At 35.8% G+C, this 26,110-nt stretch overlaps 1 long non-coding RNA gene across 1 annotated transcript in view; it reads left to right on the forward strand.

Annotated features, from left to right (window-relative positions):
- The first annotated feature begins 219 nt into the window (after positions 1 to 219).
- LOC114137123 (uncharacterized) overlaps positions 220 to 26,110 on the forward strand; it is a 46,216-nt gene continuing 20,325 nt past the window's right edge. The window contains exons 1-3 of the long non-coding RNA XR_003593949.1: positions 220 to 356; positions 6,861 to 6,910; positions 11,882 to 12,001. This is a non-coding gene — a long non-coding RNA (uncharacterized LOC114137123). The remainder of the gene's footprint in view (positions 357 to 6,860; positions 6,911 to 11,881; positions 12,002 to 26,110) is intronic.

Raw genomic sequence — 26,110 nt, forward strand, 5'->3', positions numbered from 1 at the left:
GGGAAGTTAAGAAAAACTTTAGCTTAAAACAACCAAGTACAGACATTACATTAAACTGCCGTGGAATAAAACATAACACACTTTGAAAGGGAATTAAAACAAAGTGTGATTAAAATCTATAAAACGATTTGAATATTTTAAATCTGAAACCTTCATGACTGTTAAATTTACTCCTCCCGTTCCAGTAGGGGGCTTCACAGGTTACTTCACACGGAGTTAAAGTGACTTGCCGGCGGAACAGGAAGTGACTACACGACGAACCGGAAGTGGTTTTGTATCTACAGTCTGCTCTTTAGCAAGCTAAATTACCTTTAAAAATAATTCTTCTTTACGATTTTTGGAAACGGACCAACGCGGTGAGTTGATGTTTGAATGTTTAAACTTTTGAGAAATATATTTTTTGTTCTGCATGTGGATTTTGGCAAATTAGCTTTAAGCTAATGGTTATAGAAGCTAATTAGCTCAATGCTAGCTCTTGTTTATTGTGGTGTTTAATGCTGTAGTGTTTTCATGGAGTAAACTATATGCTAAATGACTCGGTTAAATCAGGCATAATTGGTGATGATATGCTAATATGGTTTACTATAAAGGTTTAAATATGTTTTAAATGTTGTGTTTATTTGAATATTATACAAAAGTAAACATTGAAATTTTGTTTTTACTTTATTTACGATAAGAACGACTAACTTATGTTCTTTGTCACAATTATGGAGATTTACTTGATTTTAGAAAACCTTTTATGCCATTTTGTTTGGATTTATTTGTTGATTCTCAGCATTCTGTTAATATTTGTTGTTTTAAAGAGTATAAATGGTTTAATTGTAATGAAGTTGTAAGAGTAGACACTTACACTTGATCTAAGTAACATTTATGAGTTTTATTTGAGTCTACTTGAATGCAAACAGATTGTTGTTTGTAACATTTTAGATCGAGTGGACTTTGGCACTCTGACAACAACTCTGATAGCTACACTGCTGGACAGGATACAGAAAAAGAAAGAAAGAATACAATACAATAGAAAAGAGCAGGAGTATTTGACAAGTAGTTTTGCTGAAAGTGCACTTTTTTCATCTGCAGTCAGAGGACAGGAAACATCTGGCTCTAGAGAAGTCAAATAACATAAAACCTTTCACTAAAATGGAAAAATAAAGTTACCAGTGCTAGAAATCTAAAATAGTTTGTTATTTTTTTGGTGTTATATCCTTACTTTTTTCAAAGTCTGATCTTAAAATATTTAAAAAGAGAACATTTTCACCTTCATCTTTTGCTCATTCCGGTTTGATTCCTCGCAGCCAAAACGTGACAGATCGAGTTCTGCAAAGATTACTGCAACAGGGCTATCAGAGAGCCCATTTTCTGCCGGGTTTCATGCACTGATGGATAAGTTGTTATGTGATCTCTGAATTACTCACTCAGAAGATCATGTAACAACCTCCTTGACAATATGAGATATTTTCCTGACTGCAGTGGAGGGTGAAAAACATCTTGTAGTTACACAGCCAACTAACCTGTAATGCTGTTAAGAAAACAGAGCTGCAGAACAAATCTTTGCATATGTAAACCTACCACCACTCCTGGCTGAATAAACTGACATTTATAATTCATGACGACAATGTGCTGAGAATCATGTTTCAGATTTTAAGGGTTTTTTTCATGCGTTCACTCATGACAACACCTTTTCTCTGTTGTTGTATTATGTATTGCTTATATTTGGGTTTATTTTCTAGCTTTACCATGTTTGCCCCAGTCTTTGTCTCCATAACAATCCCATGATTACATTTTAAAAAAAGAAAGAAAGCAAAAGTCAAAGCCTGGATCTTAATAACATCCTTCAAAAATCAATTTCAATTTCTCATTTTCGTCAGCATGACGGCCGAACATGAATCGATCATGTTGAACTGACATTTTTCCCTAAAATACCAGCCGATACCAAATGAGAACGACACAGAACCTTCTTAAATGAACTGCATCTTGATACTACTGGCAGTAAGGGAGGAAAATAATAAAACTGGAGGTTTTCTCTTCTTTGTTCCCCAGCTTTCCCAAATTAACTTTGACTTAAAGGTGACCTTGAACAGGTTAGGATAGGTCTATGAACTGTACAAAACATGTTTATTATAAGTTTTGCTCAATTTTATTATTAGATAATCAGATTTTAGTCTAATCAGTACAAATGGCTGACAAAAGATGCAAAATTATTCAACCGTACGTCTTTGAAAAGCGGAAGTAGAGCCTCCTGCACAACCAACAAGAATTCAGCATGTGGTATCTGGAGGGTAAGTCAACAACAAAATACTCACCTTTTCCAGCAACCATCGTAAAACCCAAACATACTGGAACTTTTCTTGGGTTGCTAGGTAACGGGCGGAAATGTGCTTGGGTTGCTAGGTAAATGTGCAGTGCGCTCTGAATGTGACTCAGCAACTGTGATCTTTTTGAAACGGCTCATTATCAAGCCACCAAAAAAATATCAATTTATTTCCAAAAAAACCAGCTGGCTGTTTTTAGAAGCAGTTGGGACCCAAATGGTAGTACACAAATGTGCAAAATGTGAATTTTACATAATAGTTCTCCTTTAAATTACATAAACTATCATGTCGGACAAAAAATAAACATACTTTAAGAGATTTGCCCCCTAAAATAAGTCTTGCAAGCAAGATGTGGTTGCCCTGCAGATCCTGTTACACCCCTGCTGACTATTCTGTACCTATATCAGTAAATTAGCTTCTAAATGCTAATTTGCTTGAGAATTGGATAATTGTTCTAAAACAGAGAGAAATTGGATGCATTTTTAACCTTACAACAGAAGCAACACCGTCTCTTTCCACGTAGCTTTTTAGAAACCTTGTTAATGAATACAACCACCAACCTGCTGACTGCATTTCATGTTTTTCCTCTGTGATAAAAATCAAGCCTGGGATAATCACAGCATGAAATTCAACATGTTTAAACAGTAACATTGCATGGTCTTGATGAGGTTGTGAATACTGGTTCCTGTTGTCAAAGCTTTGCTCTCTGTGGGATTAATTTAAAACTAAAAAGGGAGGAAAACTTATTTTTAGACAAGAGAATTTTTCATGTTCAGATGAAGCAATATAACCTAAAAAACACTTCTTAGTTTGCTGAAGCTTTGCTAAATAACCTTTCTTTTATAGTTTAAATTCTTTTTATTATTATCTTTAAAAACATGGTTAAAAAAATTAAGACAACAGATACAAACCAGCATCATTTAGATCAAAATATAACACATGGCTGCTGCAGATGTGACCTGCATACAATACAGAACATCTTACAAAAATAATTATAGTTTAAAATGCTACAGGGTAGAAAATTGCAAACCAAAGATGCTGCAGAAATTATAAGAAAGAATTTAGACAAACAAGATTTGGACAGGGTTGCACAGATTGTAGATACCTTACAGTGAGAAAGTTTGATTCCAGACATTTGGTGTTATAAATTGCCTAGGATTATTTATTGTTTTTGTTCATTGTTGAACTTTTACATCAGGCACCTTGTTGGGCAACTGAGGGGTCCTTAGGAATATACAGTATGTATTGATAAGTGTCTGTGTTAGTGACAAAAGGGATTTATAACGATGCGTTAACGCTAATTATCACTTCAATATGCAAATGAGAGGCTGTATTTTGGCGCTAATGTTAGCTAATGCTATGTTGTGTCTTGTTTAATGTTTCTAATTTGAGATCTAACGTGACCAAGTATTTGATGTTAATGGGCTAGCCTTCCAACTGTCGTTTTTAATTTGAAGCCAAGTTTAAATTAGCATTAGCTTATAAATGTAGTGCTATATTATTGGTTTATTTCTGCTACTAGTATGTTTACCTGAGAGCTACAAATGAGCTAACTTGTTTCTCGTTTTAACAAATGGCAAAAGTGTAATTTATTATCTTTTTCACTGTTAAAGGTAGAAAATGGAGATTAGTCCGTTTTAATCAAATTCTAGTTAGCTTGTCTAGAAAGTCCAGTTCATTTGGGGAGGTGTGAACGCGCAATCAAACTCTGATAAGAACCAAACAAAAACAAAAAAAACTGCACTTTTTTGTGACAGTGAAGACTGAATTGAAAGTTCTCCAAGTCTGCTATTGTGGGCCAGACTAATTTGAAATCTTCAAAAATTACATAATATATATATATCTTTATGTTTTGTATTATTTTTTTAATATTAATTAAACATGTTTCTTTATTTCAATGGAGACAAAACTATGAGGACTTATCAGGGATTGACTAAGAGAATCTTGTTCTTTGAAATTACGAGAGTAACGTTGAAAAATGACCAGAATAAAGTAGAAATTTTATGACAAGTCCTGCAGGAAAAAGCCTTAGTCTTACTACTGCATTAAAATGAGGAATGTTGAGCATCTTGTGAAGTTATACTTTGGTATCTGTTTTAAAAATAAGAAAATACTTAACCTTTTAATAGCATCAGATTATTATCAGTAGCAGGACTTTGTGCTATTTCGAAGACTCTATCAAAGCTTTTTTCTCTTTAAAATGACTTTTTTCTCATAATATTCCATGTTTTTTCTGCTAATATGATTATATTCTTATAATGTTAAGACTTTATTTTCACTATTAAAATATAATTCTCTTAATCTGGTTCTAGTACTCAGTTGCACAAACCAATGGTTTGAAAAGCTGCTTTCATATATATATATATATATATATGTATATATAAAAAAGCCTTACACTTATAAGATCTGTTCTCAATACTTTGGACACCCATTGATTTTATTCTTCACTTTTCTGCTTGAACACGTCAACTTCACACACAGCTGAGTGGTTTCTTTCAAATTCAGCTGTATGAAATTCAGGAATATAGTTATCTTACAGTCTTGGACCGATTCTGAAACGCTTTCTCAAAGATCTTTTTACCTCCGTCTATAATCAACTATTGATTACCGGGTTTAAAAAAAACCCACACCCCTCTGCCATACCACCCTTTCCATCACTGCTCTCCACTTCACCCTTGTTTCTCAGTGAAAACCATCACATTTTCACAATGGGAGACGTGTAATCTGCAGCATGAGACATGGTGGCACAGAAGTTTGTAGAGCCAAGACAGCTGCTCGCTTCTCACAGCTGTAATTGGTAGACCAATGCTGCACCGTTTGACAGATTGTGGAAGATAGTTTCCCCAGACATTCTGTAGAGATGTACAACTAGGGCCTGGCTGGATGTGACGTGAACACATTTTACATCACCAAATATAACATCTCAAGAAAGTCTACAGGTGGCAGCTCCTTCCAACTGAGAGCTTCAATTCTTTATAACGAATCAGTGCTGTGGGCCACTCGCAGCAAAGACAAAGCAAATTTTTAGACTTTATAGCTATCTTCCGGAGCCACTTGGGGGGCCACAAGCTAAGGTAAAGTATAGCTGACATGAAACACAAGTCTTGTCTATGTATTAGCAGAACAACTTTGTACGATTTTGAGAACATTTCTTTTGCACATTTTTGTTCTTAAATTCGGGTCTCAACTGCTTCTAAAAAAGCACAAGCTCTTAAAAAAGAAACTTCTACAGGTTTTTTGGCAATAAGTTGGTGTTTTTTGATTAAATTGCATTCCACAGGCACTGCACCGTTACCTAGCAACCCAAGCAAAGCCCAGCCCGGTTACCTAGTAACCCAAGCAGAGCTCCAACACTTTTGGTCAACTGGTTTTACCACTGTATGCACCGTACAAGTGTTTTGTTGTTGACTTACCATGCAAAAACCACTTTCGACATCCTATTTGGTTGTGCGGGAGGCTCCACTTCTGCTTTTCACAGATGTACAGTTGTATAATTGCGCATCTTTTTGCAGCCATTTTCAAGTACGAATGTAAACGTTGAGTTGGGGTTACGTGGCAAGTGACAAAAAGCCCTAAAACAGTTCAAAACTAATATCGTAATGCGCCTGTCTTGTATAGACCATAAATGTAACCTATTTAAGGAAGCATAATAGATCAACCTTTAAAGAAAGTATATTACAGAATGTACCCACAAGCTGACTTTATTTAACTAAACTTACACAGAGAAAAACAGCATTTTATAAAACTAATATCTGGAACTTTAGCACTATGTCACAATTTAAGTTGTTTACAGTGTTAGACTTTCCGCCATTTTGAAAAGACTGCAAATCAATACCTTGAGGTCCAAAACGTTTGATTGATTCTGACGGAAGAGCACAAGCAGCATCAACCTGCAAAGAACAAAAATACAGAGATATTTTGGAGAAATTAGTAATTGATTAGTAATTTCCATTTTGATTTTAAACCTAACCATGTTTTTTTGTTTCTAATTGAATATTATGTACAGCTTTCAGTTGGCCTGAAGCTCGTGGCTTTAATGTGAGCAAATGCGAAGTATATCAGGGTGCATGATTAATTTTGAAAGTAAAACAACCAGGATCCACTTAGTTTTCTCTAAGGATTACATTACTTTTAATGTGGCTGAGTAAAAGCCAAGTTGAAGGCTGACAAATGATATTAGCTCAGTGTATGAATACTTTATAGTACTCAGATTAGATCTCAACCAGACAGTTGCATGACTAAAAGAGCAGAAATGTCACATTTTTCATTTTAAAAAGAATAAAGGTAGTTGATCTTTCAGAATGTGGACATAATATTTCATTTTCTTCATTTTTACAGCTGATTCCAGGTTTAAAATTTAAGGCAGCAGGGTAAAGTCAAAAGGTTTTTAGGGAGAAATTTGACAGGGGGATAGACAGGCACTGAAGTATACACAAAAAGGAAACTAGCCTGCATCAGTTATCTTATACATTACACTAATTATATTTGTCTAACTGTAGCGCTAACATGTAGCACTAATCTGACGCCACTCCATTTTTGTTTCCATTTCAGAGATTTTTGTGTCATTTTCTCCAGTGGTTCTTGGTGCAGCGCCACTACAGGTGAGGAGGGGAACAGGTTTTAGTTTGAAACCGTACCAGCTGAACATTTGTTTGAAAATGTAACAAATGTTGCACTTCTAGTCCCTAATCTAACAGTCTGCCAGACTCTCAGTTTACACCGCTGTTTGAGTAGCTGTAAGCTTCTCTAGCTGTTAGCCTGAGCTGCTGTAAACTTTCTGTCAGCTGCTACCACAAGTAGCTATTAGCTATGTTAGTTGTAAGCTTTATTTATTTTTGCTTGTAGCTTTAATAGTTGTTAGCATAAGTAGCTATTGGGTTGCATAGCTGTTAGCTCAAGGAGCTGTCGGCTTCAGTAAGCAAACAGAAGCTCAATTGAATAGCTTTTACCTTGAAAATTTTAGCTTGAGTCATTGTTAGCATAACTAACTCTATTTTAGTAGTTAAGTTATTTATCCACTAATTTGAGTAACTGTTAACAGTATCCAGCAGCTACTTGTGCTAATAATTATTCAAGCTAACAGATTAAATGTTAGCTTTTTAAAAGCTCCTGGACTGATTAGGAGCTATTCAAAAGCTGACATTTCATCTGTTAGCCTGAACAGTTGTTAGCACAAGTAGCCGTTGACTTCAATACCTTTAAGTAAGCATAGATGCTCAATTGAGTGGCTGTTAGTAAACTTTAGTTTGATTAGCTGTTAGCACGAATATCTGTTTTTAGTGGTTAATTAATTTATCTTAGTTTGTTTAAAGTAGAATAACATTTAGTCCTATTAGATGAAACCTTTCATACTTGTTAGCTTGAGTAGTTGTTATCACAATTAGCTACTTGCTAGCATTAAGCAATTATAGCATTAATGTAGCATTAAGCATATATAGATGTTCAATTGAGTGGCTGTTAGCTTGAAAAAGTTTAGCTTGAGCAGCTAAAATTTTTCTAAATCGCTTTAGTGGGTAATTAAGTTGTCTGCTAGTTTGAGTAACTGCTAATAATAGTAGCTTTTAAATAGCTCTTAGTCTGATTATTTTTTTTTCTTTTTGTATTTTATTGTAATCTTAAAAATAGTGGGAGATTTAAACAGTATAACAAAAAAAATACAGATTAAAAATACAGTTAAACCGCATTCTGCTAGACTGCTATTTCCAGAAAAAGGCTTTTGAATAGTTTTTGGCTTGTGTAGCTTTCAGTATGAGTAACTTAACCTAACCTTGGTGTAGTGGTTTCAGTTTGGAGACGACAGTAAAGTGGACAGCATTGAGTGCTAAGCAAGTATAAACCCTAAACACTACGTTAGCAAGCCTACAATCACATAAGGTTCCTGACATGTTTATATTTTAAAACTTTTACCGTTGTACCTCAGAGGTTTTTCAGAAATCTCCAAAACGGAGTTCCTTTAAGTGCTTTTTAAAACTCTCAGAACTTCGACGGTAAAAACTGTAATTTAGCTTTGCAGAACTTATGCTACTCACTCAACGTTGACACCTTGGAAGAAAGACGTACTAAAGTCTGGAATATACATCATAACAGAAGAATTGCAGGCATACGGAGAGATGCATCTGCAGTGTTTTGGGAGGCAAAATAACTGGGTTTGTCAGTGCAGTCTGGTGGCTTGGAAGTGTGTCTACATGGATGTAAAAGCCTGAGCTAAAAGCAGGGAAAAAACCACTATGTAGTCAAAGTGTTAGATTTGGTCAGAAGTTTACATATGTGTTGGTTTTAGGCTTTAAATGTGTCATTTGAATATTGATTAATGGTGCTTAGAATCAAGAATTTGGTCAAGTATTTTCCATTTATTTAGGATTTCCATACATTTTCTTAGGAAACTGCATGATTGTGACTTTGTGTCACAGCAATTACAGCCCCCCAAACACAAATAATGCTGCTGGAAAACACTGCCATTTGTAATTTGCTTCTTTTAGACACCAGTCGAATAAATAAATATGATTTGTATCACTAAACTGTAGATGGTAACTGTATTTTTAAATTTATTGGTATTCATTGATGCTTTGATTGAACAAACAGTGCAGAAAATAGTAAAACTTTATTAATTGGAATTTATCGTGAACACTATAAATCAAAAGCACAAATATAAACATACAGAACTTAAGTGAAATTAGGTGAAAGGTCACTGAGCTTTAAACTTCACCACCAGTTACTTCCTGACAGATTATTTCACTTATTACAAGACATTTTTTCCCATAAGTCAAATAATCTGCCAGTGGAAATAGAACTTTTTATCAATATTTAGGAATTATTGGCTTAAAACAAACTCTTATTTCTTGCTGAAAAGTTACTTGTAAGTTAGTTTTGTCTTATTTCAGTCTACTAAGATATTTGTAGTAGAAACCAAACAAATCTCCTTCAGACTAGCAACAGCAGCAATTAGCAAACTGTGAGTCCATTGTGTTTATATTAATTACTTCTTATTCCAATGCTATAAAGAACGTTGTTGTGATGAAGTCATGAAGGCAGAGTTTCGGAAGGAACAGGAGCTTCTTAAAGGGACAGACTCCCAATTTCAAGGTGTTAAGTTGCAAAGTCAAATTTCCTTTGATATACTTTCAAAGTGTTAATATTGATGAAGAGTCAGAAATTACAATATTACAAAAATAAGATTTACACATTGACATTAAGTGAGTAGCAAAAGGTACAAACTCAGATAATTATGCAGTGAATTTATGGAAGTTTCAGCATCTCAGTTAAAAATCAGCTCAAACTTACATTTCTAAATTGTTTTTGATTCATCAGATTTAAATGAATTCAGCCATGCTATTTCCTACTATACAACTCAAAAAATATCCCGTTTTATCACTGTTTCCTGTTTCAGCAGGCTTCAAAATAAAAGATTCTTGCCTAAACATGTTTTTTGCAACTCCTAATTGTAAAAACTTCCTGTAAAGGTAACAACACTGGGTTTTTTAACGTATAAAACATACTCAGGGCAGAACGTACCTAATTTTTATAACAACTGAAGGGCACATAGTTATTTTATTGTGCTATAAAATGTCTGTATGTGCCTGGAAAATATATAATACTGCCCATTAAAGTTTGTTTCAAGAGTCTATTGAACTCCAACAAACTTCGTCTGAAGAAAATAAGGAGAGTGAAGAGACTTACCTGTACAGACAATGAGATTATCCAAACACAATTAAACTCCGGGGCCTCGTCTTGCAAGGTGTGAACCCATTTCCTTTTCATCCGTAACTTCCATCCTTTACCTCCGCGCCTCATTGTTTTGTGATTAACTCCTGAGCACCAACCGGGGAGTCTATAGTCTCATTACCCGGATCTCTGGTCGGGACAAAACATTTGCTAATCGCCAATCACAAGCAGGAGCATGCCTCTCGAATCTCTGCCAGCTCTATAATGTGAGAGTTGGCGCCGCCACCTCCTTGAGAGAGAGCCGCTGTCTTTCTGCAACACTTCATTCGCTCAAATGCATTTAGCTTCTGCCGCCACGGTGTTTCACCACGCAAAGCCTCCAACGTGGAAAGTTCACTTCATCCCCAGAATGGGATTTACTTTGGGAGCTAGACGGATGTCAGCGACACAAGCAGCATGCTGTAATTTAATTTCAGCAGCTGCATACTGGCAGCGGCGACAAAGGAGTTTTAGGGACCTTGTAGGTAGAAAAACGAAGAAAATTTGAGACATTTGCCTCCAGAAAGTTTTTTCTAGAAAACTTTGGAGTTTTGGAGCTCAGAGATTTTCAGGTATGTTTTTTTTTAGATAATTTTAGGGTAAATTTTAGACTTTTGAAGCTCCAGAAAAAAAAAAATTAAATTTTTTTCTAGAAATATTACTTTCTGACTTTCAAGGTTTCCAAGTCTGACAATATCATCTGAGTTCTTTTTCTACCAAATGTTCGACTTTTCAAACCTGAAAATTTCTAAGTTTTTTCTCAAAGATTTCTGAGATTTTTCTAACAAATTTTGGACTCTTGGAGTTTTGTAATTTCCAAGTTTTTTTTCTAGATCATTTTAGGGTTTTTTGTCTTGCACATTTTTCACTTTTGAAGCTCCATAAAAAACAGATTTCAGAAGTTTAAATTTTTTTTCTAGATTAATTATATTAATCTTAAAAGTTAAAAGTTTTTCCTAGCAAATTTTTAAGTTTTCAAACTCAGAAATTTCCAATTTTTTTTGTAGAAAATATCTAAGATAAATTTAACCATTTTTGAATTTTGGAGCTCAAGAATTTCCATGTTTACTTTTCTAGATAATTTGAGTTTTTTCATGCCCTGTTTTGACTTTTGGAGCTCCATGTTTTTCCTAGAAATATCAGTTTCTGAGTTTCAAAAGTCCACATTTTTGGAAATTCATGAGTTTTTTTTTAGTGAATGTTCAAATTTCAAACTTGGAAATTTCCAAGTTTTTTCTCAAAGATTTCTAGAAAGATTTCTAGAGTTTTTTGTAAAACATTTTTGACTTGTGGAGCTCATTTTCAAATTTTCAGATTTTTTCTACATAATTTTTATCTTGCAAATTTTTGACTTTTGAAACTCCTTAAAAAAATTCTAGAAATATCCATATCTGAGTTTCAAAATTCCCTTTTTTTAAATTTCCAACTTTTTCCAGACAGTTCTTTTTAGATTAGTCTAAAAATGTTTTTGTTTTTTGGCAGAAATGTACTCCTTTATTCTTCAGTGGCCCTAATACAGTGTCGTATCTGGCTGTATTTGAACAGATAGCTGTACTGTGTCGTTTTGGTTTTAGGACAGCTATCTTCCCTCACTATTTGGGTATTAAAATTTTACATGTGCAGAGACTGCGGTTGGCATGAAGGCATCAAAGCAAGAGAAAGTGCTTTAGGCTTTCAGGTGGGTTTTGAATGGTTTCTCCTAACTGTGAGTATGATATTAGCTGCAAAGTTCCTCTGAATTCCAACTGAAACCTGAGACCCAGGGATGTTCTTTTTTTTGTTTTGTGTCTAAACTGAACTAAACTCCAGCCACAGCAGTGTCGGTGTCTGCTCAGCTAGCTCCTGCTGATAATGAACTACTGTTACTGCAGGCGCAGAGCGGGAAGACAGCTGAACTGCGCCAGGCTCGGTGAGAGCTGAAAGGCCTGCTGAGAACAATGGCTGACATCAGGAGAAACATGCAGGATCACCACCTGAACTTCTGAAGGAAGGTAAACAAGTTCAGGTTTATTCACAGCTTTCTTTACCTGCTAGCTAAGGACCCTGGATAATCTTACCAAGTAATCTTGGTCTCAAGGGCGTAAATCCCATCTCATTATTGAAGGGGACCATAAGCAGGAAAATTTCTGAAGACCAATTTTGGGGGAGGGTCGGCAAAGTTACAGTGAAATGTAACGTAAAATGTGGTTTAAAACGTTTTTTAACCACATTCAAGCTGCAGGACCAAAAATATCTAGTAATGCACATCAAATGTGTTTTTCTAAGTAAGCAACCTGTTGAGAAGTAAAACTAAAATTCAAATGTTGCTTAGATATGAGTTTTGTTCAGTCTCACTGCTCTAATCTCTGCTGCACCTTTACAAAAATGTAAGGTTCTAAATAAAAAAGCTTTCATGAGTAACTGCTCTTAATAAAATTCCTCTTAAGCAATGATTTATTGAAATGGCTCCCAATACAACTTATGGGCTGTATAAATTATTACTTAAGTTGCTTTATTTTTAAGCCTTTTTTTAGTTTTTTCATGTCCTGTATGACTGAGAACCAACAAGTAAATGGAAATAAATATCTGGGAAGTATCATAACTTAAATGTAACAGTTAAAGCACCAGGGTTTAGATAGAAAAATATTCAGATTTTATTTTGTGGTTTTAGAGGCTCTATGTTGAAGACAGTGAGAAATAAAGGCATAACTTTTAGTTTTATCTATCTGTTCTCGGCTCCCACACACAGAGCTGGTCCACTTGCTCAGCCTCTCTCTCCTTTTTCAAACTCTTCTAATTTCACTAAAAGTTAAAGAGTTAAATATGTATGAGATGTTTGCTACCTTTGACAAAAAAGCTTATGTCTATGAAAGCAGTGTAGCAGTTTTGCTAATGAGTCAGCTTATCGGGATTCAGCCAAAGTAATAAAATAACAAACTGCAGTCAGATTTTTATTCTTCTTATTGAGCAATGAAAGTAAATAAAAGGTGTTACATGTCTTTTGTTTTAAGTATTTACTTACTGGAGGGTTTTATGTTTGTGCTTCAGAGCCACAGCTAACAGCTAACAGCTAGCTCTTCACTTCAGCGCTGCTGAATGGTAATTAAAGGGCAATTCTAGACTTTTCCAAGATTCGGGGAGGCTCGGACCCCCGGAGCCCCCCGGGATTTACGCCTATGCTTGGTCTAGTTACTGGTACAAATATCTTGGTATGCTTGAAATAAGACAAAACTAACTTAAAAGTAACTTTTCAGCAAGAAATAGGAGCTTGATTTAAGTCAACAATTCCTTAATATTGGTGGAAAAAGTAGCAGATTATTTTGTTTATAAGAAGACGGTTCCAAAGTGCCAGTGGAACTAGAACCTTTTCACCAATTTTAAGGAATTACTGACTCAAAAGAAGCCCCTATATTTTGCTGAGAAGTTCGTTTTTTCTTATTTTCATTCTACTCAGATATGTTTCTCGAGAAACTAGAAAAATACTTAGTAAGACTTTGTAATAAAGCACTATTTAAAGGGAAATAAACAAACTTTCCAACAATAAAAAAATTGTTCAGGACAAGAAAAATTAATTGATGATACACAAATAACTTTTAAGTTATTACTTAAAAATTTTATGCCAAAATAAAGTAAATTCAGTTTATTTTAGATGTACTTTTTAACTTTTTCATTACCAATATTCAGAATAACTTCATATCGTAGAAGATTGGACTGAAGTCATGAATGTCTTTGTACCTAAACAAGTGAATTAGTTATTTTGGTAACTTTCTCTACCATCACTGCATATTAAAGAAATGGATCGTCCCATTGAGTGATTAATAATTTTCAGTGTCTTAGATGATCCCGGTCTGCTCAGCGTGTGTTGCAACACATTCCCGAATGTATTTGTTAATCCAAAATAGCAGCATAACGAGTCTTTTAAACGACATCAATTCAGCCTGAGCATTTTTAATTATGATACGTAATAAAAATCATAATTGATGAATTGACTCGTGGCTGGGTAATGAATTGCTTTCCATGCACGTTTTATGCCAATTCTGCCCTGACTTTGAATAAACCCTAATTATCAACATTAGTGAATGTCAATGCCTTAATATTTAATAAATCCTGGATAATCCCATAGCAATCAATTTAGATCAAAATCACTCTCCACCAAAAGGTAGAAAGGCTCTGCAACTCATCCACTGTTCGCCATAATGATGCCTATTTATATGCAGGAGCTTTTTCAAACTGCACGATGGATAATTACTTTATTTACTTCTAATCATGTCAATGAACCATTGTGCAAGGGTTAGATTGCCAGAGCTCGTTATAATTAATATTTTTTTCTTTTCAGTATTATGTTAGGGGATTTGGAGGAGCAAAAGGCCTGGTTTGAATGGGATTTGGTCAGTATATGCCACAGCATGAGATGGAAATAATAATAGTTTCATATAGCTCAGTGTGACATAATCATGAAAACTGCTATTCATCTGTTTGTCCCCCATTTATGGCTGTAGGTGGCTTTAAATAGATTTGTTGAGCCCCTCTGCATTCTGCTGAAACGGGAAAAACCGAACAAATCTTGTTGTGTTCAACAGCCTGAATACTAATCTGGAACTAATGTATGAGAACAATGCAATATTTACATTAATTTCATGCAAAGTCAATATTTATGCAGCTAGTGTTTAGTTCAGTAATTACGGACCTTAATTTAATTTATTCCCAGTAATTCGGTCTGCTTTTATCATTTGTTTGTGCCGAGATTACACCCCGGACCATTCGACTTTTCACTGCTTCAAAGGGGAACAGAAGTAGGTTCATGGTTTTGAGCAAAACTAAAAGAAACTATAATACTAATAGTTTTTTTCAGTGAAACTATTAGGATTCCCTTTAATCTAATAGGTATAGAGGGTACCTATTATTCTAAATTCACATTTTGCACATTTTTGTACTTCCATTAAGGTTTCTACTGCTTCTAAAAACAGCCCAAGCACTTAGAAAAAATCACCAGCTGTTGTTTATCAATAAGTTAATGTGTTATGGTGTCTGGAAAATGTAACCTCACAAGCCAGCAGGCACTGTGCCGTTACCTAGCAACCACAGCAGAGTTCCACCCGTTACCTAGCAACCCAATATGAGTTCCAGCACGCCTGGTCAACTGGTTTTAATCTAAATGTAGAAAAAGTAACAGATGAATTGAGAAGATGCAAAGCTGGAAGAAAACCAAATCTAGAAAGTCTCTGTGAGGTTTTCAGGGTTCCTTATTCTTCCAGACTCACTTATATGACATTTGTTTTAGGTTTTATTACATTCTGGTCATTTTTGTTTAAATCAAAATTCATTTTTTACACATTTTCATACTTCTATTTGGGTCTCAACTGCTTCTATAAACAGCCAAAGTCCTTAAAGAAACACCTGCCCTTTTTTGGCAATAAGTTAATTTATTTTGGTGTCTTGGAAAACCTCTGGATTAAATCTTAATTAATAGACACTGTGATGTAACCTAGCAACCCAAGCTGAGCTCCCGCAAGTTTGGTCAGCTGGTTTTACCGCTGTATGCGCTGCACTGCTGGAAAACACAAGTGTTTTTTGTTGGATGACTTTAGACCAATCAGAAACCCTTGCTGCATTCTTGTTGGTTGTGCAGGAGGCTCCACTTCTGCTTCTCAAACATGTACAGGTGTATAATTGTGCATCTGTTTGCAGCCATTTTTACGTGCGAGTGTAAATGTTGAGTTGGGGGGGATACGGACAGAAGCAACTTATTTGAATTTAAAGAGACAACAGCTAATTCAGAAAGGGGGTTATAATACTCAAAATCTCATTATCTTAGACTGAATTTGTGCAGAAAATGTAAAGAACATTCATAATATGTACGGTCTCATTGAAATCAAATCATTCAATACATTTTTTTGGTATGTTCAGGGTGTTTTGCATGTTTGCTACATGGTTTGTAGAGCTTTTTATGTCTTTATCACATAAAATACATATAATTTTGAGGCTATAATGAGAAAAAAGTTAAAAAGCTCCATGGCACTGTACTTCTGTGGGCGGCCCACTGTCTTATTAGTGAAAAGAAAGCTCGTCTGCTTTTGAGGAAACTGTCTTCCACTCCCTGAGCTCCACAAAGCAACCAAAGGAGCAACGGAAAGAGGTGAAATATAAGCAATATATGCACGGTTCAGGAAAATATATGCATCCTCTAAAACCATAAGGCAGCAGATTTATTCCGGATTTTGCAAAAACAGAAACGCAAGCAGATTCACGTCTAACTTCTGCACTGGTACTCTAATAAATGGAATACTAACCCAAAACCAATTAAGCTTTTCACCATGACCGTCTCCTCTCTCTGGGGGATTTTGTGCAGCAATAAGTTTTTAATTGCTGTGGCCCCAGTCTTTTTTATCTCTCTTTTCATCTCTGTATTGCAACGTTAACGTTAATTTGCTAGACTCGCAGTCGAAGAATCAGCGACTTTAATGAGGGGTTAAAATAATCAGATGCTCACCTTGGTCACCACTGAGAATACGGAACATTTGAAAAGTATCCCATTAAATACAAGTTTTGTTTTTTTTTAGAAATAAAGACAAAGTTGTGTTTCTTTTGATGGGGGCTTAATGAAAATGTTTCCTTCTAAACGGACTGTGAAATCAGAGTTTAAAAGGCTCAGAATGATGTAAAGCAGCTGATATTAAAACCCAGCGGAGCCATTATTTGAGGGTACCTAGATAAGAAATGTCTCTGATTCCAGAGCAAGTGGGATCCTCGGCTATCAGATACAATAAAAGAAGACAGTAGGAAGAGCCGGTTAAGCTCCGTGTCACAATCCTTCCCATCTCCAAACCCAAAGTGAGGTTTCTCCGCACTCTCCCTGAATTTTTCCCTTCAGAAATTACCATTTACCAATTACACTGTGTCAGGAGTGATTCATATCTCTTTAATGAGAAATGACAGTAGATAGAAGAGAGCCACCTCTGGTTTGATTTCACTCCCAGTGGGACGGGATGAGCTGTTGACAGAAGCGGACGGTAGACGGAAAGGGTGGGAGAAGAAGCCGTCAGTTGGGTCGTCGATCCGATGGGGGAACCGCAGGAAGGAGGAGAAAACCTCTCAATCACAGACCCGCTGTCCCAAAATGAACTTGGGCTCAGTGGTTATTATATACTTGAAGGGATTCATTTTGAGATGTTGCTGGTTTCTTTTGCACATCTTAGATTCTCTGATTTCAGTTTTATAGGCTTTAGAAATGTCTGTTGTTCATTTAAGTGTTAAAGGTGACCAATTATGCTTCACTGAATAGGTTAGGATGTATCTGTATATTACTTTTTTTTTTGCGCAAAATTATTCTGAGCTGAGATTTTAGTCAGAATGAGCTGTTTTAGGACGTCTTGTCACTTTAAATCCAAATAAGCTGCTGGCCATACCCCCCAACTCAACGTTTACACTTGCACAGAAAAATGTCTGCAAACAGATGTGTAATTATATAACCGTAGGTGTTTGAAAAGCAAAAGAGGAGGCTCCTGCACAATCTACAAGAATGCAGCAAATGGTTTCTGGATGGTAAGTCAACAACAAAAGCAGTTGTAGGATTTCTCTTTTGTCTTTGGTGAAAGATCACGAGCCATTTCTCCTCCTAGCACTGGACTCTTGTATTAGTTTTGGTTGTATTTACCCAGGATGCCCTGCGCTGTAGTCCACTTCCTGCTTTTGGAGCGGTCCGCAGTCCGTTTGGTGTTCACATATACATTCAAACCGCACCAGAGTTCACTTCAACCAAACCAGAGTTAACTTTTTTGATTCACGCCTCCCCAAACGAACTGGATTAAAGTGGACTATACAGGGCCGGTGAGATTAAACCCTTATGATGCTTTAAGCTTTGTTTCTTTACCATTAGACTGGCAGTTTCTACAGAGAGATGTCAAACAGTTAAGAAACGTCTCTAAAGCCTGTCATTTACCTTCTTCTTGATGTTTCAGCGGCTCAGGATTGCCACATTCACCTTTAGAAACAGACCTGTGAGTAATGTTGCGATCAAATTAGGTAATAAGTAGTTGACCACCTGCCGTGACTGCTGGAGGAAAAAAGTCCTGTGGATGGAGAAAATAATTTTACACCTAATCAGCACGTTAGCAATCACACCTAAAGCCCCAGATCTTTAGGTCTGGTGCAAAGCACCGTTGAGTGTTGTGATGTGCTGGGTAGCAGAAAAGGTTTCTCTCTGATTTTTTACGTGGTTGATTTGTTCATAAACTGACCATCAACCTGTTCTGGTTTTCTGGCACAGTCAGAGGTGAGGGCACGAGAGAGGGTAGAGGTTTATAAACAGAGGCATTCATGTCATAAAAGGACTTTCTGCAGCAGCGTTGGCCTCTGCACACCTCTGCATGAACTCCTCAGCTACCCTATACTTGCATGCTTGTGTGAGTCCGTGTGTAAATTTAAACCAATTGTCCAAAGGCCGACTCCTGCCGCGTGGTCTTGCCTTGACTCTTGATTGCTACAATCAGTTTTTTCTTCTTCTTCTGAGGTTAGACGGACACACAGCTTGTGCTCTTACATGAAATACACTCTCCTTCAGTGCCGTTATGTGAAGAATGCGTTAGGAAACCAAGAGATATTTGAAGACCACAGTTGATTATCATCTTGGAACATAATCACAAACGTCTGAGCCAGAGGCAAAGATAAATAGCATCGACGTGAGTACTATCAGAGCTGTTTAGTTCTAGATTCTTTCAACTATTTTTTTTCCTTGAACAAGAAAAAGCTGTGAAAGAATCAAGCTTAGCCCAGACCCATCATCCTTTCACCCTGTTTCACAATATTTTCTGTGATGTTAGACAAACCAAAGCTGTGATTTCAAATACACAAATATCAAGATTTTCTAATGGAAAAATACTTTAGCTTTACATAAAATCATTCTTACGTTCTGCGTTGGTGTTGTTGACTGCGTTCAGGGTGAATTCACACCAGTCCGGTTTGTTCGGCAAGGTGAGAGTGTGGGGGACATACTAAAAAAAACTCTACAGTCATAAAATTATGAAAATAGTCAAAATATTATGAGAATAAAGTTGTAAGATTATGACTTTATTCTAGTCTTACACAATTTCACAATTGGTGTGTTTCCATTAAATCATAGACGCAATTAAAGTTACACATGGATTTCTTTGTTCATGCCATAAAGTCATTAAAAAACATGTTATCCCATCATCCTCTGACCACTTCCTGTCATCTGCTTTATAGTTTCCATCAGTAGTAGCATCCAGTTGTTGATCACGTGACTCGTGATGCGAGAAAGTGTCTCCGTCGCAGCTTATGAAATACACCAGTTTCAACTCGGTCCAAAAGCCACTAGCACTAAAACTCAAATTTATTCAAAATGTACTTGTTTCCATTAATCAAATTTATTTTTCTAATTTCAATTTGCTCAATTTTCTGGTCAATGGAAACACAGCTAATGAATTCCCCATAAACGAGTCCAGTGACCAAAACAGTTCAGTTTTGGGAGTTAAATACAATATGAATATAGTTTGGAAAAGGTCATACTGGTAATTGTTAGGGTTTCTGTTGGGTCTAGGCATAAATGCAGCTGCTAAGATGAATTTAAATAAATACAAAATTCAAACTTTTGGGTTTTTGTATAAAACACATGACAAATCTGAATTTAAACCATCATTGCTCCAAAATGTAGCTGCTTCTGGTCACCCTTAAAAGCAAACAGGAATTTAAAACTGATACTGTTATTGTTAATTCCTGATTTCCTTATTATTAACTGTGTCTAAAAGGCTTGAAATACCTTAAACTTTCCAACCCAGATTCATCGAGCAGAATCCGCTTTTAATTTTGGATGAAAAGGAGAGTTAAAACTTTGTTTTTGACAGAAATTTTCATGAGTTGTAAAACTATTCTTGTTATCTGCTGAGAGAAAAGGGGCTAAAACACTTTCACAGCATCCAGGATGTCATTTTCAGCTAATTATCAGAATAAATCAGTTTCTACTGGAAGACAAACTGATTTCTGCCTTTATACTGGCTGATTACTTACATTACGTTGCTCACCATGACAGCAGTGACACGCTTCTTTTTTCCCTCCTTTTATTTCCATGCAGCAAAATGAACACTGCGCATTAGGCAGAGGCTATCCTCCATGCATCACAATTTCACAAACCTCTCTAAAGTGACGCTGCTTTGCATTCTGCACTGTTTCTAGGAAATTATTCTCACTGGGAAATACATCAACACCATCTACGCTTCTGGAAAAGCTGACAAAAAGCACTTAAAATTGCTTAATTGTGTCGCCGCAATTAGTTTCCACAACAATAAGAGGTTTTTAAATATAAATACAAGTATTATGCAGATCAGAATGAAGGAAGGTAAAGAGTTGAACTTTGTGTGCGAGGCTGCAGACGTCCAATTTAACTGAAAGGTGTTGAATAAGAAATCAGCTGCTCTGCAGATCCCTGGAGTTTTGGGTGGAACATTGAAGCATATTCAGTGCGTTGTCAAAAATACTTTATTGAGCCCAAAGGGAAAGTAATTTAAATTCATTTTATAGATTCAAAATCATCTTGGAAATTTACAAGTTTTAATTATTTGCCAGGCTAAGGATCATGAATGGACACTTAAACTTATTTTTGCATAATGGACCTTCAGAGTAACATAAAGGCAGCTACAAAGTCAGCCTTCTGTCAATTGGAGAACATTTCTAGGATTAAAAGACCAATATCCCAGCGAGATCTAAAGAAACTCATCCCGGTTTTTATCTTTAGTTGCTGCTGCTGGCGTCCTGACTAAAACCAAGAAGATGAAATACTTTTGTTAGTTTATAAACAAAACAGAGGTCACTGAACAGAATCAAATACACTAAAGATCTGCTGTTGTTGTATCAACCTTCCAGATTCTTGTCTCCTCTGCATCAGAACCAGAACCAAACATTCAGCTTCTATGCACCACAAATCTGGAACAAACATCCAGAAAACTGCAAAACAGCCAAAACATTGAGTTCCTTTAAATCACAACTAAAACCCACCTGTTTAGAGTTGTTTTTACGCATAATAACTGGAACGTTGATTAACATATTTGATGCATATTGATTATTCTGATTACCACATTCATCAAACGCCAAACCAATTGGTTTCACAATTGGTAACTATACAATGTTTTTATGTTTTCACAAGATAAAGCACTTTGATCTGCCTTGTTGCTAAACTTTTTTACACAAATAAACTTAGATTGGTTGATAATGTTCATTGAATTTTATGTAGAGGTCCAAAACCAAATCAACGCCACATTTATAAGATTTTCATTTGTGCTTCAATTGTGTTGGTCGATCATGTACATTTAATAAAACACGTCGAGTTTTGTGGCTCTAGCTTGACAACATGGACAACCACATAGGGTGCAAATACTTTTGCCCAACCCAATCAAACATTGTTATGTGAAACGACTCATATCTGCAGTCAAGCATGGAGGTGGAGGGGTGATGTTGTGGGATGCTGGCTCATTTCAGCTGATAATTTCTCTGCGTTTTGTCATTATGTTTGGTTTTCCCTCCCATCCAGTCGGTAGCTTTACCGTCAAGTTGGCTAACATGATTAGGTAATGAAGCTAACAGCAGCTGGTCTCAGTGGTCTCATAAATAATACATGTGAAAATGCAGAACACCCTGTATCTCTGAGAAGGAGAGATCAGACAGCTATTCAATATTTTCTATTATTAAATTCACTTATATCACAGCAGACTGCAAACACAATTCAAATTCTGACCATTCATGAGTTTGCTCCAGGCAAAAAAGAAGAGAGCGATGAAGAGAAATTGAGAGCAGCCTTATGAGAGTTTTTGTTGTTTTTCTAATAGATCATTTTTAGCATTTAAATGAAACTGTGGGGAAGAAGCTGAAGTCTGGGAAGAAAATGTTGCAAACTGGGGAAAAGGTGGTCGTCACTTTGGATTTTACTTCATGTTGACGGCGATTTTCTGTGAAATGTAGAGAAAATGAACCAAGATGAGTGGAAAAAACAAAAAAAAACAAAAGAGGAATAGATAAAGTCTCTGATGGTATCACGGCTCCAACACATTCCTCATGTTGAGCTTCAACAGTTTTCACACTCAGTGTCTTCTGTCTAAATTAGCAAACTTCGCAACAGGAAGAAGCTTTAAAGCAGAATCAGGTTTTAAACATCAGAGAATCTTTCCAAGGAGCAAATTATTAACCTTCAATTCCAAAAATTTTAATGGCAAAATAGTTCGGGGGGAAAAAAAAACGTCAAATCATCTATTTTAATTTTTCTACAAGCTATGAAAGGGACACAGACGATGCTCGGATTAGATGAGAAAATAAATTAGTTTGAGATTCACTTTCCAGCTGGACAAAAACCCAAAACATACAGGACAAAATCAAATTAAATGGTTTAGATCAGTGGTATTCAAACGTTTTGGGACAAAATTGCCTGTAAAAAATACTCACAAGTCAAGAAATGAAGCTTAAATGTTTGCTTTTTACCTGCTTGACTATAAACTAAGCATGTAATATTTTAATTAAACAATAATTTGTCAGATTGTTATGTAGGAAAGATAAATAAATAAAGATAAAATAAATAATTTCAGGACAGGTTTGCCTTTGAAAAAGAAAGGCATTGGTTTTGGGCTTGATTTAAGCAATATAAACAATATTTGGGTCACTCTGTCCTTGAAAATACTTGCTGTATTTAGCCAAATATTCTTCGTAGTAGAAATAACCAAACAGATGTAGTCCTATTCTCTCCATTCTGGTGTATTTTTGATTAATCCCAATTCAGTATTTGTGAATTTTTCTGTGAAACGTAGATCCAAATTATTAATAGTGGAAAATATGCCTGGTCACGGATTTCTTTCATAAAGCATTTAAAAATACTGGAAAGAAAATAAGGCTGAAATACCAAAGCTACTTGATAAAAGCGGCCAATCCAGGAGCGACATTTATATTCCTTGGCGTTGGTTGGTTGATCCCTCATGAGTGAAAATGAGGAAGACTGCAAAAGTTAGCTTCTGCTTGTAAATATTAAAAGGGACATATTATTCAAAATTCACATTTAGCATTTTTTTCACTTATATTTGGGCCTGAAGTGTTTCAAAAAGAGGCCCAAGCACTTAACAAACCCCTACTGTTTGGGGAATAAGTTGATGCCATCACCCAGCAACCCCAGCCTAGCCCAGCCCCGTTACCTAGCAACCCAATCTCAGCTCCAAGCACATTTGGTCAGCTGGTTTCACCTCTTGAGAAGATAAGTGTTTTTGTTGTTGGTTTACCATCCAGAAACCATTTGCTTCATTCTCGTTGGTTGCGCAGGAGGCTCCACTTCTGCTTTTCAAAAGTGTACGTTTGTATATTTGTACATCTGTTTGCTGCCATTTTCACGCACGAGTGTAACCATTGAGTTTGGGGGGCGTGGCCAGCAAAACTGAGCAGACTAAAATCTCATTATGTAAGGATGATTTGTGCAAAATCTGTGATGGACATGTTTTGTGTAGGACATACATTTATCCTAATCTGTTGAAGGAAGCATATTAAGTCACCTTTCAGGTAAATTTGGTGTTTGAACTGTTAAAATAGTCAATTTTAAACATTTGTAGTTGAATTTTGGGTAACAGATGGCAGCTGTCGAATAGAAGAGGTTCACTACATGAAATTTTTAAATTTTTTGATTAAAAAACAAAGCACCATTTAGTACGTTTAAGTTTCTAACGAAAGAAGAAAGGGAAGAAAAGACTATTAGTTTTAATGTTTCGATACATGAAGTTTTAGATGTTTTTTTTACTCTGACTGTTTCTGCAGGTTTACAGTCGTCATTCATCTGCTGTCACAGAAATCCTGTTTTTCTGTTATTTTCAGAGCCATTGTTCCAGTGTTGGCTTTTGTCAGGGCCACTCCGGATAAAAGAGAGAAACAACATGGTGTTCCAGTTCATAGCAATGACAGCGCACACGTTTTGTTCCCTTCAAAATATTATTCATCCACAGCGTTTTGTATTTCCACGTCCCCCTGTCACACAGACGCAGCTTTTGCTCCAAATACATTCTTATTTACTTTTTGTGCAGCTGGAGTCTGAATTATTTTTCATTAAAGTAAAAAATAAAGGGAATACCAGTGTTTTTCTCCTGATAAAGCTGGTTTAAATTTGAAAGATTTATTTATTTTTCAATAAAAAAAGGAATAAATTCCCACCTTTTATCCCGCAGTGGGTTATTTCTCTCTGCTCTAAGCCCTTTGCCTCGACCCGCCTCGTCTTGTTAGACTTCAATTAGCGGTTTTCTTCATTTCCCAGGAGGACTTTTGACAGATCCCAGAGAAAGGCGCTGAACTTGTTGCTTTCAATGAAACAAGACTGAATGGGACCATGAATGGCCGGGAAAACTAATCACTCCAGCATTTAGGTGTTTACTCTATGCAGGGATGGAAATACAAGCAGCAATGAGTCAAAGTAAGGGCAAGGCTGCAGAGGACTAGAGCGAATGGTAAAAGGAATATAATTTACCTATAACCTTTGTTAATGAAACTTTGCAACACAGATCCATCCATTCAGCTGATCCTTTCAATTGAAAAAGAAATATAAATAAATGTACAGATGCTTAGAAAATGTGAATATGAACAGAACTAGCACACAATATCCTAAACGCACAAAAAATGCATCTAATTGTTTCTGTACATCAGATAAAAAGGTACAATGTGCTTAAAATGCCATTAAAGCACCAGTATGTATGTAAGTTTTTAAAATATTTGTTGAGACAGATAATCTGTGGTAACTAGAAGCAGCCAATCAGAGGCAGGAGGCGAGGCTTAGTGCTGTCACTCATCCTACCAGTTAGCGTAGCCACCAATGATGGCAAATAAACCATTTTCCTGTAACGGTGAATGGTTCACAAGTTTGATTGACAGGGTTAAGCCCCGCCTCCTTACCCTGATTAGTTGTTTTTGAGCAGGAACACTGGGTTTCTTTAAATTGAGGCTAAAAACCGACCTGTTTAGAGTTGTTTGTAATTCCTATTGACCATCAAAACATTGAACTCCTTTGACATCTCCAAGTACTAATTAGAAACAACCAATCAGAGCCAGGAGGCGGGTCTTAGTTCTGTCACTCACCCTCGCCTTGCTCCCTGCTGTGCTGTAACTAGCATAGCTTGTTGTTAACGCTCAGGCTAGTTGGTCTAATGGCAGATAAACAGTTTTCCTGTTATTTTTCCGCTATTAGCACATTTAGTAGCACATTCATAAGGTTGATTGACAGCGCTAAGACACTCCTCCTTTCTCTGAGTGGTTGTTTTTGGTGCATTTCTTTAAATGGCAATAGTAGCTCAGGGAGGAGGTGGAGTAGATACCTTTTTACAGAGATTATCCGTCTCATAATATTCTTTATAAAACTTACAACAGTAAGAAAAATGACAAATTTTTCCAAAATGTTTCCAATTTGTTTCAGAATTACTTTAATAATCATAGAGGGAAATTACATGTTGTTGAAACTCATATGTAAAGATCTTGAAAGCGTTATGATGGAAGAATTAAAAGCATCCAAAATATTACTTTTTGTAATTTGATGTTATGCTGTAAATATTCAGCTACTGCACTGAAAAGATCATTAGTAAGTACTGAATAATATCATGTTTAAGGATTATTTGAACGTTTAAAACAGCAACTTACCTTTTCTACTAAACACGGTGGCTTTTAAATGGTGTACACTACAGATCACACCATTTAAAATACTAAAATACTGCATATTTTGGTATTGATCTGATACAAAATAAATTAAAGGCTTGTATCGCCGAGGCCAATACCGATACCGATACTTTTTACTTCAGTTAGGTATATCATTAAACATTGGGTTGTTTTTATTTGAATTATTTTGTTAAAATGAATGGGAAAATTTGAACAGAGTTTAAAGTTGCTTTAACTACAAAATACTTTAATAACATCTTAACATGATTGAGAGAAAAAAAACTAATTGGGATTTTTTCCTAAATAAGTAAAGTTTTAAAAAGAAATATTTGAGGACAAATAGGTTAGTTTTGTTTGTGTTCAGTTAGAGTTTCAGTTGACCTAAGTTAAATTGGGCCCAAATTTGTTATTTGTCCTTTTTGACTTATTCTTGCATTAAATCTTTATGTTTTGTT

This window comes from Xiphophorus couchianus, chromosome 21 (genome assembly GCF_001444195.1).
Source record: "Xiphophorus couchianus chromosome 21, X_couchianus-1.0, whole genome shotgun sequence".
Taxonomy (NCBI): domain Eukaryota; kingdom Metazoa; phylum Chordata; class Actinopteri; order Cyprinodontiformes; family Poeciliidae; genus Xiphophorus; species Xiphophorus couchianus.